The sequence below is a fragment of the Sciurus carolinensis genome, chromosome 12 (genome assembly GCF_902686445.1).
Source record: "Sciurus carolinensis chromosome 12, mSciCar1.2, whole genome shotgun sequence".
Lineage (NCBI taxonomy): Eukaryota > Metazoa > Chordata > Mammalia > Rodentia > Sciuridae > Sciurus > Sciurus carolinensis.
Window position 1 is genome coordinate 16999488 of NC_062224.1, and position 19369 is coordinate 17018856.

The window sequence follows — 19369 nt, forward strand, 5'->3', positions numbered from 1 at the left end:
CCAAAAATGATGGGAAGAATCAGTCAGCTAAAGGTCAGTAAATGGAAAGAGGAAGCAGACAGGAATTCTAAGAAGCCCAAAGCAACAAGTTGGTGAACAGAACTGTTTTCTCGCCCCATCTTCTCCTTGTCCCCACTATGTAAAATGAGTTTTCCTCTGATCTAGTATATGTCTAGGGGTGAGTTTTATTTGACTAGAGTATATAAAAGCAATGTACAACAAAAGTTATCAGGGCAAGTAGATATTTCAGAAGCGGACATGGTTTTTCTGGGCTCCTGTGATTTCTGGAATGACTCAGCAAAATGTGGAGGTGGCCAATAAGGCCCCCAGGTTTGCACATTTTGCTTTGCCTTGGTAGACCTGAGTTGCCAATGTTCCACTTACTGTGCTGGTGCCGAGCAGCCAAGTGACCAGGTCACAAGTACGTGCATCCTGATGGCTCTGCAGCTTTTTACCGTCAGAAATTTCCCTCTCTTAAGTTACATGCCCATTACTTAAAAAGCTAATCTTCAGCCTGGCTGGTTTGTTCTTGCCTGGATTGGATTGGTTCTGAAGGTTTTACATTAACCTCCAGAAATTTCGAAGCAGACGTACTGCACGTTTGTTTGTGACATTAACTGTCAGTCGTTTGAGATTGCTTTTTTTTCCCCTGGTTTCTTTCATTCAGTATTTTGCTGCCATGAATTCCATATGGCGATCCCTCTGAAACAAGGAAAATGCTTTAGCTCTTGCCCTAACTTTGGATGTTTTATGAAAAAACAAAACATTATACTCTGATGCATGTTTAAGAAGATAATGAAATAATAATAGACTGTTTAACTGGACAATTATAATGGAATCATTAAGAAACAGTATATTATCCACACTTATACCAAATGAACACATTATTATTATACCAAATGAACTTACTAGTGCATTTATCATTTCTAGGATGGTCTTATGCATAACCCTTTAAATTATACAAAAGTACATTTGTATCAGGTAGTAAAATGTAAGATTAATGAAAAAAATCAACGTAAATAAGTTATATTTGTAATAGAAATATTGCAAGATTTATGATCATTTTAGGGTTCTACTTTTGTTTAATAATTTTTCATTGGATGGCTTGTAGGTAACAATCATGGCTGGTATATTATTAAATAAGTAAATTTCAGCAAATATAGGAAAAAAATCTCTGAAGTACAAAATAAATTTGGTATGTTTTAAGACTGAAACATTAATTTTGATAAACAAATGTAATCAAACTGATTTATGGTTTATTTTTAAAAATTATTTGCTAAGTCTATATCCTTATTCTGTTTCCTGTCACTGCAGTCTAATGGAGTTAGTAGGGATCATAGAAGGAATCGTACAGTAACAGAAACAAATGACTGTAACTCACACCTCTAGTCCCAGCAGCTCTGGAGGTTGAGGCAGGAGGATTTCCAGTTCAAAGTCAGCCTCAGCAATTTAGCGAGATCCTAAGGAACTCAGTAAGACCCTGTCTCTAAATAAAATATTTTTAAAAAAAAAGAGGTACAGATTGGCTCAGTGGTTAAGTAACCTTGGATGCAATCAGTGGTACAAAAAAAAAAAAACACCACAAATGACCAAGCTGAAAACATGTACTTTGAGTAAGACAAACCATGCTTCAAATTTTAGGAAAGTTACTTATGCTCTGTATAACCTAGTCAGATTATTTAAATTCCCAATACATCAGTTTCCTTGTGTATAAGAAAAGAGCAGCCAGATGCAATGACACACACCTGTACCCAGCATCTCAGGAGGCTAAGGCAGGGGAATCACAAGTTTGAAACCAGCCTCAGCAACTAAGTGAGGCCCTAAGCACCTTAATGAGACCTTGTGTCAAAATTTAAAAATTAAATAAATAAAAAGAGCCAGGGATGTAACTTAGTGGTGAAGTGTCCTGGAGTTTAATGCTGGTACCAAAAAATAAAAATAAGAAAAGGAGCTAAAAATATTTGCCTTCAAGGCCTGTGCTCAGGAGCAGATGAGATGACCCGTGGAGTGTGCTTGGTATGTGAAGGATGCTAGCTGGCACCTAGACATGCTGACTCTTTAGTGGGTCTGGGCCATATGATCAGCTACATGCATACTTTATATTTTCTCATTTAATCATAATGCAGTTATTAATATTTTATAGATGAGACTTCATTTTTTAGATGAGACTCTGAAGCACAAACAGATGAATGGGTCAATAAATAGCTGGTATTATTATTATGATTATATTTCTAAAATATTATTTTGCTATCTGTGTTTCCCACTGTCTCTCAACATAAGGAATACTCAATAGGTATAATCTTTAAAATAGGTACTCTAGTTGGAAATAGCAAATTAAAATCAACATAAAACTAAGAATTGTGTCCATTATAAAATCTTTTCATTCTCTTTTAAGGGTTGGAAAAACCACATAGCAGAAAGAAAAAAGAGCTTGGGATCAAAATCCTAACTCTGCTGGAGAATAGAGACACACACCACATCTAATCCCCCACCACCTCTACTGCAGGTGGCAAAATTGAGCTAGGGAATGGCAATGGTAAGCATCCTGACTTTCTTCAAGCAAGCTGGTTGACACTCTCCCATCAAATCCCAATTTAGTCATCAGAGAACACAGTTCTGATATGCTACCCAAACACTCAGCCTGGTAAGACACCTTCTGGGAACCCTACTTCTCTTCATTGAGTCAATTATTTTCAAGCCAACTGTTTTTTTGCCAAAATTTCACTTCACATAACCCACACTCTAGGAACTTGACTAGTGAAGGATAATAATCATCCAACCTGATAAATGCACCTTGGCTCTCTAGAGTCCAAGTATGTTAGTCTTGTCATCTTCTTTATCTAGAATGACAAGGAGCCCCAGGTTTTCTAAATTTTAATTCAGGTACAATTTACTTCTAGGGATATGTGTAGTCTATGGAGAATTCTTATCACTGATGATATAAAAATTAGACCAAATTTTTCAATGCTTATTATTTTGATAGTATCCAACCATATTGGGTAATTCATGTTTCTTTACCCATTTGTTAATTTCCATTATTTAATCATTGCATTTATCTCTCCCACTTGTTCATATAATTCAAAGAGTCTATTAACAAGACCCTGACTTCACTAAAGTCAAATAAAAAGTCAAATAAAGTCAAATAAAGTCAAATAAAAGTTAGCATCGCTAAAGGGTATAGTCTATGCATAAAAGAACAAAATTTTTCTCCAAGTTTTTGACAATGCTTGGAATTTTCAGTATTCTGAAGAAATTTTATCATAACGTGGTCCATGAATTATTTGAGAGTGACTTGTGGCTAATATAGCCTCTATGACTTGTCCTTAAAATGTAAAGAGTCAGCAAAATGGAGAAATTTCAGGCAAAGTTTACAATTTCAATTAACCTCATAAAAACTCTAGAATTCTTTTTTAAAAGTCACTTTTTAAATTCGATTCTATTAAAAAGCTTATCTACATGAGTATATCCCAGATTTGATGGGAGAACATGGCTCATTTATATATATTGAATACTTGTTTACAAGGAAAGTTCATTTTTGTAACCATTTTGTACAGAGATTCATAAGTCAAGGTGAAGAGTCTAGAGTGTTTATGGCATGATCAATGTCTTATAAATCTTTATTACTTACCTGAAAAATCACAGAATTATTTTTTCAATAAAATTTTCAAAGTCAGGAAGTCAAATCATAGAACAACAAACACTATTAAGATACATTATCATTCTTTGGAGTGATAGCTATTGACATTAAAACATAGGTAACAAAAGCTTTTAGATTTGTCAAATTACAGGATGGTAGAGTGGATCAATTTTGCCTAAATTAGAAACAATCCTATCGTTAAGAAATATGGGGGATTAATAAGAGACTGAATTGTTTTGCTTTTAAACTTACAAATTTGTCATGAGCAGAAATCACTTTTGTTCTTCATCATATCTGCCAATTGTTGTCTTTTACATTATTTGTTGTTGATATTGTTGTTAGAAAATACACTTGTCTGCTCCAGGAAGTTTTACTATGGTTGGTTTTGGACTTCATTCAGCCAAAAGACCTTGGAGAAGAAATGGAAGAATTTTCCCTTTCATGCTAAAGATTATAGTTTATAATCTATCTGGTGGGAAGAAAACATATGCTCACTAACTTGGAAATTATTCACATAATTTGCCCACAATAAAGAGGAAGAGAAAAGGAATGACATAGGAATGTGTCAGTACATTACAAATTAGCATGAGTCTCTGGACTGAGAAGGAATCATTTATTTCCCTGATGTCAATAGGCATGTTATCATATGAAAATTAAGGTGCAGAAAGTTGACCCGACTGGCCAGGGAATTAATAAAGAAAGTCTACTTGACATTGAAGAAAAGTTTTGATACAAAAGAATAGTTCTTGAACAAAAGATCTTTCACCTTCGAGAGATGACCTCCCAAACTGAAAATGAGAAGGTCACATAAAAATGCAGCATTAGTGGGACAGATGGCATGGAGTTTTCAGAAAATTAGTCATTGTTTGTTCCCCATTGACTCTTGTAAGGAAAGCAATGCTATTTAAATGTCTGTAGGGGACAGGCTGAAGGAAACTCACATTTGATCACTGATAGAAAATCACTGATTCCTCCTTCCCTGAGGCAGTTTACCTTTCTCCAAGGTCAAGGTTGGAGGAACTTTCTAGGCAATAAGGCTTCCCCAGCAGAGCAAACAAATGAGTTTAGGTATTCAATCCAGCCCCTTTTACTGACATTAAAATCTATTCAGTATATTTTATTCAGTGTGTTTCAAAAACTTCATCCAGACGCATTCAATAGATGCAGAATTGTCTTGCACAGAAATTATACTTGTTTGCATAGCATATCCATTCTAAAATATGACTAAATGAGGTTTCCTGCAGCGTCTGCGCTAGAAATAGTTTTGAATTCATTTGGTGCTCTTTTGCTCTTGCTCTTCAATATCTTCAGGAAGATAATCTTTATTCTAACAGTTCTTAGCCACATAAGCTCATGTCCCTATGTTTCCCCCACTCTGGGTGGTGATGACTAGACTGGACTTCCAATCATAGGATTTTCTCTGCTGAACTGTAAGAAGCCCATTGCTTCAAAATGAATTGATTTTCTTACTTTCATGATAGAGTATTTATGAGTCATTTGGAATGTGAATTTCTCTCTCTAATCTCTGAAACAAAAGTTTATATTACATTCACATACAAAACCAGTGGGATATTTTTGTTCAGTTAAATGGGCAATTCAGTTAAGCCACAATGATAAAATAGTTGAACTAGCTGGATTGAACTAGCAACCACCTTATTCTTATTTGAGGAACACTAACATCTTTCTTGTTCTTGCTTTCTCCGCCATGTCTCAGGAACTTCTCCATAATTTTTGAAAATTTGTTGCATCAAACAAGCACATATGATCATCCTACATGTGATAGAATCTATTTTATCATTTCCATCACATATTTCTTCCTTTCTTCATTGATCCCTCATCCCTCTCTTTCCTCCTCCTCTTATCCCCTTCTTCTCACTTCTTATTCTCTCCTGTTCTCCACTCCTTCTTTCCTGTTCTCCACTCCTTCTTAGGTTACTCATTTAATAATTTAGGATTTATTCTTTTTTTTAAAATACTTGATGTGTATCATGCAAGCCCAGGGAAAAAAACTATAACAAGGAGGAGAGCATTTTATTTCATTTTATTTTACTTTTAGTTGTTGATGAACTTTTATTTTATTTATTTGTATGTGGTGCTAAAGATCAAACCCAGTGCCTCACACATGCCAGGCAAGCGCTCTACCACTGAGCCACAACCCCAGTCCCAAGGATGTATTCTTTTTCTGATCTTCAACCCAGGCAGATATTGGTTACTGTGGTGCCATTATCACATAATTTCATGAAGCACTTGTTTGCACTTCTCTCAAAATCTCTGCACATCATCCCCTCTCCTCATCCACAAGGGACAAGTTAGTTAGCATCTTCTAACTTCAGCTTTGAATTTTTTCATCCACTCTGCACAGACTGGGTAGTAAATTCTTGAAACAGATCGGCCTCTCTCCCACTTAAAGCCCTTTAAAATTCAGACCTCATCTAAGAATGTAAAAAGAGTACAGCTGCTATGGAAAACAGTATAGCAGTTCCTCTAAAAAAAAAAAATGTCAATCACAGGGTTCCCATAGGATCCAGCAATTCTACTTCTGAGTATGTACCCAGAGGAACTGAAAGCAGGGACTTGAAGGAAGATTGTTAGCAGCATATTTTGCAATAGTAAAAAGACAGAAGTAATCCAAGTGTCCATCTATCGATGGATAAACAAACTGTATATGTGCACACAATGGAATGTTACTCAACCTTGAAAGAAAATTCCAACTATGTTGTAAGACGAAGCTCAATGACAGTGAAATAGCAAAGAACAAATATTGTATGATTCTTAAAGTACAATAGTAGTCGAATTAACAGAGACAGGAAATGAAGTGAAGATTGCCAGGGATGGAGATGAGGAAGTGATGGAGAGTTACTTGATGGGTATAAATTTTTGGTTTTATAAAATGGAAAAACTCCTGGAGAAGGACGGTGGTAAGCACAGTAACAGGAAAGTACTTTATGCCACTGAACCATAGGCACTTAGAAATGGTAGATTTTCTGTATATTTTACCAGAAAAAAATAAACCCCTGTCTTTAGCAAAAATCTATAGTTCTTTCACAAACTGTAGACTTCTCTGTATCCTATTTCTCCAAGCCCTGATCATGATGTTCTTCTCAGTGTGAAAAGTACCACTTGGCAATCCTACTTTCCCTGACAAGACAAAGCAGAAGGAAGTGTTGTGTCCTGGGGAGCTAAATAGTCCTTTATTCTCATGAGCCCCACAATATTACCACAGTGAAGTCTCTAAGAAGTTTACCCAAACCCTCCTCAAGAGAGGGTGAACCCCTCCAAAGCAGAGCAGTCCTTCCCTGACATAGAGGTGATGCTTCACGGACATTGAATTTCAACCTGTACCCTGCAAATAATGCTTCAAGAACCACTTCATCTTCATTTTACTATTTTCCTTTCAAATAAAGGGTTTAAAAAGTAGCTTCCTCAAGGTGAATGGGGAAAGGTTTTGAAATATGGGAGTTCAGAATTTCTTCCTGTAAAGTTAAATTTTAAACAACACATGGATGTTTTCTTTTAGTAAACTTTGTAGCTTGTTTTAGTCATCTTTTTCACTGCTGTGACTAAAAGATCTGACGGGAACAATTGTAGGGGAGGAAACGTTTATTTGAGGGCTCAAAGTTTCAGGTCTAAGTCTTTAGAAGGCTGGTTCCATTTCTTAGGACCCAAGGTGAGGCAGAACATCATGGTGGAAGAGTGTGGCAGAGGGAGGCAGCTCGCACGGCGATCAGGAAGCAGAGAGAGAAATCCCACTCTCCAGATACAAAATACATGCCCCAAAGCCACCCCCCAATTCCCACCTCCCGCAGCCATACCCTACTACTTCAGTTACCACTCCGTTAATCCTATTAGGGATTAATCTAGTGATCAATTTAAGGCTCTCACAACCTAATCATTCCCCTCTGAACCATCTCACATGTGAGTTTTGGGGGGACACCACATCTAAATCATATCACTACTGAATGAGAGAATATTAAGAGTGAGTAACACAATATCTGACCATTCCTAGTCAGTCTAAGAAATGGGTCATCTGAGAAACCATTAGCATATTTCAAGCCACTTGCCAGTAAACTTCATCTTGCAATAGGAAAAACAACATATAGAACACCAGATGGATTTGTTCTAATTAGTCTAAATGGAAAGCCATAGCTATATGATTGGGAGGTTTGACATAACTTCATTACACTATTTTATGCATGTATCAAAGATGCTTAGTTGATATTCTATAGTGAAGTTGTTCTCCTAAACACTTAACCAATTAACAAGGGTTTATTAAGCACTTATTATGTGTTCAGGACTGTACTTGATCTCAAAGAGTTATCACCTAAATGTCACAATCACTTTCCAAGCCATCCATAAAAGGAATAATATGATTAAAACTCTGGGCTTTTGAAATCAGAGATAAACATTATCATGAACACACACACATACAACAAAAGATACAAATTTAACTGAACAGTAACAGAGAAAAGCAAACTAGAGTGGATTAGAATACTACCTGCTTAAATGATTTTAATATTAGCCTACAAGCAATCAAGGAATGGATTTAAAGCCTATCTTTTCCCTATTATCTCTTTGTAAATAAGAAAATAAAAGTCAAAGTTCACTTGTTGTGTTGAACATTAAATAGTTGTGCATGATGTTAGTAAAGAGCTTTGTAGCCTTAATATGTTATATGTTGAAAGGAGCATTGTTCTTTCCACTCCATGATTTAAATTAGACCCTTTGCAAAACCCTAATATAGAACTTAAGGTTACTACAGAAGATATACCATATAAAGGACATATGTGGTACCTTAAAAATCATGCACATTTATTCTTTTGGTACCAAGAATTGAACCCAGGGGGCACTCAACCACTGAGTCATGTCCCCAACTCTTTTTAAAATATGTTTTATTTAGAGACAGGCTCTCAGTGAGTGCTTAGGACCTCGCTAAGTTGCTAAGACTGGCTTTGAACTCATGATTCTCCCATCTCAGCCTCCCCAGCTGCTTGGTCATCCACATTTTAATGCATGCCCTCTATACATGAGTCGATATCAAGGTTCACAGACAACCAGAATTGGTCCACTGATCACCTCTTGCTTTCTCCCTTTCCTTTAAAAAAGTAAACATTTCTGGCAGAGAAAATCATTACCTGCTGCCATCTGACAGTACCACAGTTAAAATGACTCTAAGTGACCTATATGCCCAACATTTCATGCAACAGGGACCATTTGTGAGAAAGATATACAGGCAGATACTTGAGCATTTCAATTTGCTGTATTCTACAATGACATGTTCCAGCAGAGGAAGTTCACTAGTTTTTCTACTTGATCTACTATCTGTAAACATTTTCTCCCTATGTCTGCATGTGCCAGGAAATAGTCAATGTAATCTAATTGAAATAAAACTTCTATTTATTTCTTCTCTATAAAGGAATAACAACTTGTTGGAAGTATCCACTTGTCACTCTTTAAATACTAGCATTTGACATTTATTATAATGTAAGTAGAACATTTATTGATCTCTTCGTTTGTGCCAAACCTGCTAATCACTTTGTATGCATTAACTCATTGGTCCTTGAAAAAGAAACACTATGAGATGAAGTTTGACACACCCCCATTTTTACCTGAGGAAGCAAAGACTTGGAGAGTTTATGTGCATTACTCAAAACTGCATGGCTAGTCATCAGAAGAGCTAAGAAGGATTCCAACTCAGATGCGTACAATTCCAAATCCCAAACTCATATAAGCCATTCCTTCCTCCTATGACATGTCAAGTTGCGTCAGTCATTCATTCAGTAAATGCTGTTGTGTGTACTGTATTCAGTAAAGTCTAATCTATGTAAGCCTTCCATTGAGTTATCTCCCATATCTGTCCCCTTACTTCCATTCATACAACCACTCCTTATCAGCTACCTTAATTTCTTGCCTATACTATTAGAGTCAATCCCTATTTTGGTCTTTTCTTAGCTGCATCCCTGTTCTTTGTAACTGGAAATCTTCATGGTCTTCTGGTTGCTTTTAATGCCACTTCTTGCCTTCACATTCCCAGATCCCTAGCATAGGACCTGACACACAGTGGATACCCTACAAATACTTGTTGTAAAGGTACACATGGATGAATAGATGAAAGGAAGGATGGATGATTTAATGGGTTCTTGTCCTCAAGGTTGCCAAACAGGAGGAAAAATGACATACACACTTATTCCTATTATACAAGATAAAACTAAATGTCTTTATGACAAGCAGTACTGAAAGTGCCTCTACATAAATGTCATTCCCTTGCCCTTCACACTCTGGAGTGCAAAACACCCCTAACTACCATCAGAACCATGGTTCAGGGGGAGGGAGTGGTGACTCTTCATCAGAGACAGGGCTGATGGTACAGGGAAGGAAATAGTAGAATGGAGGAATGACAAAAGGAATATAATAAGGGGAAAAAATGGCAGCACTGAGGAAAGACTCTTGGGACATGTCTACATTTATGAAACAGGAAGAAGAAAGAAGACCCAATAAAGGAGAGGAAATGAGAGAGATGGAAAAGCAGAAAGAGAAAAGAAACATGTATTCATAAAACAATATTTACTTGTGTCCATTAATGTGCCAGGAACTGGTCTAGGTGCTGAAAATCTAGCAATGGAACAACAACAACAAACACATATGTTCCCCAATCTATTCCTTCTCCAGCTTTCCTACTTCTATTAATGGGGACTCCAAACTCCTGCTTATTTAGGTCAAGTAGGTATTTGGAGTCCCCACTCATTGAAATTGGAAAGCTAGAGAAGGAATAGGTTTTGGAGTGTACACATGCCCACATATATAAATATACATTTACGTGTGCATACATATGCATACATATACATACAAGTATGTATTTATTTATTGAATGGCACGTGCATATGCCCATTGAACTCACAGCCTCCGGTGGAGGAAGAAAGGACTAAAGTACATGGTTAAATACATACTCTGTGAAGTAGTGAAAAGTACAATAGATGAGAAAGATGGCGGGCAAGGGAAAGATGCAGTGTCAGGGACCACAGCTGTCATTCACTGTTTAACCAGGTGGCCAGGAAAATTTGCAGTCAGGAGAAGCCAGCCATGCCGCTGTGAAAGTGTTTGAGAGGGAACCAATGGGCAGTGCAAGGCCCTGAAGCTGGAGTTGGCTTGGCATGATCCCGAAAAGCAAGGAGACTGTGGGGCTGGATTGCTGTGAAGCATGACCCAAAGAGGAAAAGGAGCCCAGGGTGTGAGCAACTGTGAAGACTGGCTTTTACTTGAGTGAGACCAAAAGCTTCTGCAAGGTACTGATCAGGGAAGTGACAGGACCACTTTACAATTTGACATCATCACTCTGGATTTTCTATTGAGAATAGCTGAGGGGCAAGAACAAAAGCAGAGATTATGATCGCCCACCGCCCGCGGGGACAATCACAACGCGGACGCTCTTCTTGATCACAGGAACCAAAAAGAGTTTATTCCACAGGAACCAAAAAGAGTTTATTCCGCAAGTCTCAGACTTATATCGAGAACATCAGCCTATCAGAGAGTAGACTACCAGGAAAGTCAGCCTATCAAGGAACAGTCTCCAGGCAGATACCAGGATCGCCTCATGTACAACAGCCAACCAGAGTTACTTCCTAAAACTTGTTTATGAGTGCAGCTAAGTCTGGCAAGCTGCCAGGCGCCATCTTAGAGATCAGGCCAGGGTGTGGCTCTGGGACCCTCAGAGCGCACCCCTGACAGAGATGACCACCCACCCCCACAAAAAAAAGAAAAACCCTATTGTCATAATGCAGGCCAGAGGAGAAGGTGGTTCATGTCAGGTGAAGATGGAAGTGATAGGAAGTGTTCAAACTCAAGCTGTTTGTAGAAAAAGCAAGCAAGGTCTACTTATGAACCAGATGTGAAGAAAGAAGAATAGAGATATGGACCAAAGTGTTTGGCCTGAACAAGTAGGAGTTTATAGTCCCCATTAATTGAAGTAGGAAGCTGAAGGAACAGGTTTGGGAGCCTATCAGCTGCTCGGGTTTGACATGTTAAGTCTGAAATGCCAATGACCTATCTAAAGGCACAGTGTGAGTTAAATAATGTGCAACCCAGATGGACAGGAGCCAGGGAGGGCCACACCAAAAACCTGGGGAAGGGGAGTTTCCCTAGTAGGGAGACAGATGATCAGGCCAAAAGCTGCAGACTAGATAGTAATGGTGAAACTTGGCCAAGTCTGTTGGGTCTGATTAAGAGAGCAGGTTTGGGTGGGGGGCAGAACTCAGCAGTGGTTGAGAAGACAGCAAGAGCTGAGGAGAAACCAGAGCATCAGAGGACCATATTTTGATGAAAGGATTAGATACATATAATACACCATGCCTGTGAATTCACCTAATGATGTCTTCTCAGCAAGTGTTATTTTTGGAGACTAGTTAAGCTTCACCTTCCTCTACCTTCTTACCCATCAAGGAGCTAAATAGAGGCACACTGCTGAAAAACACCAGGCAACAACGCCAAGCCCAGTGAGTGCATCAAATCCATGAAAAATTAGGAGGTAGGAACTGCAGCTAAAATGTGATTAATCTACTTCATTAGAAAGAACATTTACACACAAAATAATGTAGTGCAATTAATGGGCTCATTAAAATCTTTACTCACAAGTTAGAGAGGGACCACAGGGAAGTGGAGGGGGTTGGTTGGAAATAGGAAGAAAGGAAGGACAAGCACTCTCCAAGGCCTGACTCCTTCTCCCCTTAGATCCAGATGGGAGAAGCCAAGGAGAACCCAGAGTCCCTCTTCTCCTTTACAACTATAACCACCCCTGCGTATGAGCCACTGACTCCTCCTTCCTGAGTCTTCCACCAGTAGGAGAGTAGAGAAGATCCCTGATGGACAATGGTCTGACTCTCAATTTTTTGACCTGATAATGGTGTGAATGTCATACACATTCAAGGGAAACCTTACTTCAAATTTTGAATTTTGGTCTTTTCCCAGGTTAGCAATATATAGTACAATGCTCTCTTGTGATGCTGGGCCATCACAATAAGCTGCAGCTCCCAGTCAAGCACTTGACCTTGGGCCCACAAGCCATCCTCTACAGCGTGCTGTGCTGCTGAGCAAGGACCTTCAGCAGGTCACATGTACTCAGTGCCTTTCCTCCTTAAGGTGTTTTCAACTTATTGCGGGTATGTTGAAATATAACCCCACCTCAACTAGAGGAGTATCTGCAAAGGTATTTTAATTATCTTTTTTATAAGATGTCTAGAAGGAAGGTTAATTCACACATACTTATAGATGTCCTGGATGAATTTACTTAGGAGTTAGATTAGCGGTTTAGGTTGAGGTACAGGGGAAAAGTGGTAATGGAAGGGAAGGATGCGAGAATTATGTGCAAAACTGGAGATTCCCAAACCATTCCTGGTAGTATAAGAAACCAGAACAAAGGGCGAGAGAGACTTTCACACACATCAGTCAAAGTGGGTCTTCTTTTAACTTTTGCCAAGTGTAAGCTCCATGAAAACCTCACCATGTAAACTAGATCAGGGACAGCCACTCAGTCATGTTTATGTGTGGGTCGTGGTAACTAAACCTGTATACCAAAGCTTCTGACTACCCCAAGGCTAATTTGAGCCCTAAAAAATAAGTATGTGGAATTGAGGGTAGAATCCGTTTTACATTATTCCCTGGGAAATTATAACTTGAAGTGTTATCTTTTTTAAATTTTTGAGCCTTTTTACTTTGAGATCATTGCAGATTTGCATATAGCTTTAAAAAACTATAGAGAGATGTTATGTCCTCTTACTCATTTTCTCCCCATGTTAATGGCTTTTTAGACTATACTGTAATATTTGACACTGTGACCATCAATATGTAAATTTCCTTTACTACAAGGTCCGCTTATGTTGCCTTTTACATCCATACCCACCCCGCCTGAACCCATAGCAACGATCAAATTATTTTCCATTTCTCTAATTAAGTCATTTCAAGAAACTTATATAAATGGAATCACACAGTATATGACGGGTTTAAGACAACAACTCTCTGGAGATTTTTCCAGGTGGTTGTATTTATCAATAGTTCATTACTTTTTCCTGCCAAGTAGTATTCCATGGGGGTTTTGAATGTTCCACAGTTTCTTTAATCATTCAAATAAAGCTACTATCAATATTCTGATACAGTTTTATATGAATATAGTCTTCATTCCTCTGAAATAAATGTCAAGGAATACAATTTCTGTGTCATATGGTATTTGCATATTTAGATTTTTTTCAGAAGCCACTTAATTATTTTCCACACACTGTTTCATATCCCACTTCAATGTTATCAGTGATTTATTTTGTGTCCTTGTTAGAATTTGAATTTGTCACTATATTTATTTTACTTGAATCATTCTTATGGGTGTGTAGTGAAAACCTTTTGTGGCATTTATTTGCATTTTTTTTTACAGACTAACAATGTAAAACATCTTTTCACGTATTTATTTGACACCCTAACATCCGCTTCCATGAAATGTCTCTTCATGTCTTTCACTTACTCTATAATTGATTTTTTTCTTTTTGAGGATGAAGGGTTCTTTTGTTTTCACTGTTGAATTTTTGAGAGTTCTTTATATATTCTCAATACTAGTTTTTTGTTTTATATCTGATTTGAAAAACACTTTCTTCCAATACATAGTGTTTTTTCTCGTCTTCTTGATAAGTTCTATTTTAGAATGAAGGATTTTACTTTCTATGAAGTATAATTTATTAACTTTTCACTCTGTGGATCTTGCTTTTGGTGCCAACTCTGAGAATTCTTTGACTAGCCCTAACCTCTAAAAGTGTTCTCCGGTATTTTTATAGTTGTGTGTATTGCATTTTGTCCTGTGTTCTATTTTAAGTCAATATTTTTTCTCTCCATATTTTTTATTGGTGCATTATTATCATACATAATGGTTGAATTTATTGTGTTCATATTCATATATGCACAAAATATAGCAATATTTTGGCTGATATCACTCTCCAACACTTCCCCACTCCTTCCCCACCTCCCGCCCCTTGATCTGTTTCCTCTACTGATCTCCCTTTGATTTTCATTAGATCCCCACCCCTGCACGTTTCTTTCCCTTTTTCCTCTTTAGCTTCCACATTTGAGAGAAAACATACAACCCTTGACCTTCCAAGTTTGACTTTTCCTTAATACAATTGTCTCAAGATCCATCCATTTTCCTGCAAATGACATAATTTCACTTTTCTTTATGGCTGAATAAAACTCATATACCACATTTTCTTTACCCATTTATCTGTGGATAAACACCTAGACTGGATCCATAGTTTAGCTATTGTGAACTGTACCGCTATAAACATGGATATACATGTATCACTATTGTATGTTGACTCTAATTCTTAGGATAAATACTAAGGAATAGTATATCTGGCTAGTATACTGGTTCAATTTCTAGTCTTTTGAGGAACCTCTGTACTAATGCCCATGGTAGGTGTACTAACTTACAGTCCCACCAACCGTGTGAAAGTGTTCCTTTCTCTCCACATCCTTTCCAGCATTTATTGTTATTTGTATTCTTGACAACTGCCATTTTGACTGGTGTGAGATAAAATATCAGTGTTTTTATTTGCATTTCCCTAATTGTAATGATGCTGCACATTTTTTTCATATATTCGTTGTTCATTTGGATTTCTTCTTTTGAGAAGTTTTCGTTTAATTCATTTGCTCATTTGTTAATTGGATTTTTTAATTTTTTGGTGTCAAGTTTTTTTGAGTTCTTCATCTATTCTAGATATTAATCCTCTGACAGAAGAATAGCTAGCAAAGATTTTCTTCCATTCTGTATGTTTTCTACTCACATTCCTAATTGTCTCCTTTGCTGTGCAAAAGCTTTTTAATTTGCTGCCATCCCATTTATTAACACTTGGCATTTTTTTCCTGAGCTTTAGGGTTCTTATTGAGAAAGTTATTGCTTGTGCCTTTATGCTGGAGTGTTGACCCTACATTTTGTTCTCGGAATTGCATAGTTTCTGGTCTAATTCTGAGGTCTTCAATCCATTTTGAGTTGATTTCTGTACAGGGTGACAGATAAGGGTCTAGTTTCATTCTTTTGCATAGAGATAATTAGTTTCCACTCACTATTTGTTAAAAAGGCTATCTTTTCTCCAGTGTACATTTTTGGCACCTTTATCAAGGATTAGATAATTAAGTCATTTTGTGTGAGATGTTGGTATGGTTTAGATCTTTAATCTTCCCCCCAAAGCTCAACTGTTATGTTGATATAGGAATGTTCAGAGATGAAGTGTTTAGATTATTAAAGGTGTAACCTCATAAGCAGATTAATCCCTCTCATGGATTAATAATTCAAATACACTACTGGGTGGTAACTGTAGGCAAGTGGGACATTTTTTGAAGAGGTCACTGGGAGCATGCCCTTGGGAACTATATCTTGTTCCTGGCTCCTCCAACTCTCTCACTCCACTTTCTGGTTTCCATGAGCTAAGTAACTTTTCTCCTTCATGCCCTTCCACCATGATCTTCTCCCTTGCCTCAGGCCCAGAGCTATGGAATAGGCTAACCTTGGACTGAGAACTCTGAAACCACAAGCCCAAGATAAATGTTTCCTCCTCTATTTTGTTCTCACCAGGACTTCCAATCACACAAGGAAAATCTGACTAACTCAGGCATGATGGAAAAGCTTATTTTTCCTATGAATATCCAACTGTTCCCTCATAATTTGTTGAAAACAGTATCTTTCCTCCATTGAATGTTTGGGCATCTTTGTCAAAAATCAACTGAGCATATAGGTGGGTCTAATCTGAGTTCTGTTTTCTATTTCATTGATCTATGTGTTGATTCCTCCACCAATATCCACAGTCTTCAGTTCTATCATGTTTTAATAAGTTTTATAATCCATTGACTGATTCTTTCCAATGTGTTGCATTTTTTTAAACTACATTAAATGTCTAGTTTATCTTTCCACATATACCTCGAAAAATGTTGCCAATACTTACTAAAAACTAAAAAAAAAAAAACTTTGCCAATATTTTGTATGGTTTTAATATCATATTACTAACTTTATACATGGAACTGGGAAGAACTCACTCCTATTCTGTTTTCTTGGAAAAGATCGTATAGAATTAATGTTAGTTTTCTCTTGAATATTTTGTTAGGTGTCATAGTTCCAAATTCTCCAGGGAAACCATCTGGTCCTCAGTGTCTCACTTTTGAGAGTTTTAAACTTTTAATTAATTTTCTTAATAACTGTAGGGCTATTCAAACTATTATTTCATTTTAGGCAAATTGTGGTAGTTTGTGTTTTTTGAGGAAATGGTCCAATATATTAATATATGTGTGTACATTTATTCATAATGTTACCATATTGTCTTTTTAATGTCTGTAGTCTTTAGCGATATTCCCCTTTTCATTCTTACTATTGGCAATTTGTATATTATCTCTCTTTTTTCTTTGTCACTCCTGATAGATGCTTGTCAGTTTTACTGATTTTGTTTAAATCCATATTGTTATTCTATCTGGGTTAATTTGCTCTGCTACTTTTAGGTTCTAAAAGGGAGATGTTAGATTTCAGGTCTTTCTTTCTAATATCTTCATTTCAGTGCTATTAATTTTCCTCTCAGAACTACCTAGATGTATCTCACAAAATTTGATACATTGTGTATTGATTACCATTAATTTCAGTACTTTTTGTTTTTTCATTGAAACTTCCTCTTTGCTCCATGTATCAATATAAATAGGCTATTTTTTCAACAATCTTGCATATTTTCCTGATGTTCTACAGTTAATTTTAGTCTCATGCTATAGTTAGAGAACATGATATATATGATTTCAGTACTTTTAAATTTATTGAGGTTTATTCTATCCACAAGTTATGAAATATGTTCATGTATTTTTCATGGACATTTGAAAAGAATTGTATTCTGCTGCTGTTGAGTGAAACATTTCATAATTATGTGTTACATATTTTTAGTTGAAAATTGTGAATTCTTTTTTATCCTTGCTAATTTTCTGTCTAGTTTTCAACTGTTGAAAGAGGAATGTTGAAGTATCTGACTCCAATTGTGAATTTGACAGCTTCTCCTTATAGTTCTATCAGTTTTTGTTTTATGTATTTTTTAGCACTATGCTTGTACAGATACAGTTAACTCACTTAGGATTATTATGTCTTCTTGGTGGATTGATCCTTTCATCATTATATGGTATCCTTCTGTTCCTGGCACTTTGCTTTGGACTCTAATTTACTTGATATAAAGACAGCCTCTTTTTCTTTCTCTTGACTGATGATTTCATGATATATCTATATTGTTTTACTTCCATGTTGTCTATATTGATATATTTTATGTGAATTTTTGTAAATAATGTATAATTGGGGTATGCTTTTTAATTCAACCTGCCAATCTGTCTTTTAGTCAGTGAATTTGGACCATTTACATGTAATGTAATTATTGATATGGTATGTTTTAAACCAGGCATTTTATTTTTCAGTTTATTTTGAAACTCTAGTTTGCATTTCTGTTTTACTTTTCTTTCCTTCCATGGATTTCTCAATTTTTAGAATCCCATTTGAGTTTTTCTATAGTGTTTTCAAGTGAATCTCTTTGCACAAAATTTGTAGGGGTTCCTCTAAGAATTACCATACATATTCATACTTTATCACAATTTACTAGTATCATTTTACCAATGTGAGTATAGAAATCTTATTTCTAACATTTACCTCTGTTTATAACTGTCTCAAATAATTTTCTCCACATACATTTATAATCGTGTAAAACAGAATCACAATTTTACTTGAAACATAATTTAGAAAACTTAAGATGAGGAGATCCTATTGCACTAACCAGATTTTTGCTTATTGCGTTCTTGTCTCTTCTTGATGTCCCAATTTTTCTCTTTAGATAACTTGCCTTAGCCATTCTTTTAGGGTAGGCCTACTTCTGAAAATTTTTCTTAGTTTTCCCTCAAATGAGGTAGTCTTATTTTCTCTTTAATTCATGAAGAATATTTTCACTGGATATAAGATTCTAAATGCAATTATTTTCTTTCAGTCTTTGAAAAATATTTTGCCAATTCCTCTGACTTCCATGGTTTCCAATGAGAAATCCAGTCATTCTAATTGCCTCCCACATAGGTTAGGTGTCATTTTTCTCTGGCTTATTTCGAGCTTTTCCTTTTTATCTAAATTAATGTATTATGGCATAGATTTATCTGGATTTATCCTGTAGGCTTATGTCTCAATCAAATTTGGAGTACCCCTTCCTTCGCCTCTTCTTCTGATACTCAAATGATATGATAATTAGATATTTTGGTATAGTATCCCTTGTTCCTGAGGTTCAGTTCTTTTTGTTTGTTTGTTTCAGCCTATTCCTCTTGGTGGTTCAGTGTGGATACTTCTTATTCTATATTGCATTTCACTAATTCTTTCCTCTGTCTTCCACTTTCTCCTGTTGAGATCATCCATTGAACTATTTGTATTGATTATTTTTCATTTCTGAATTTCTGTTTGGTTCTTTCTGTATCTTCCATTTATTTGCTGAGGCATCATTTGTTTTTTGTTTCTCCATTTGTTTTAGAGTGTTTGTAATTGGGAATTGAGGCATTTTTATCAAGGCCACTTTGAAAGACTTTGTCAGATAAAGGCATCTGTTGTTGGAACCTACTGATTTTTTTTCTATTCAATATGAGATTGTCCTAATTCATTCTATTATTATTGGTTTTTTTTTTTAATTAAAAACCATAGTTTTTCTCATTATGAGATTCTGAACCTAA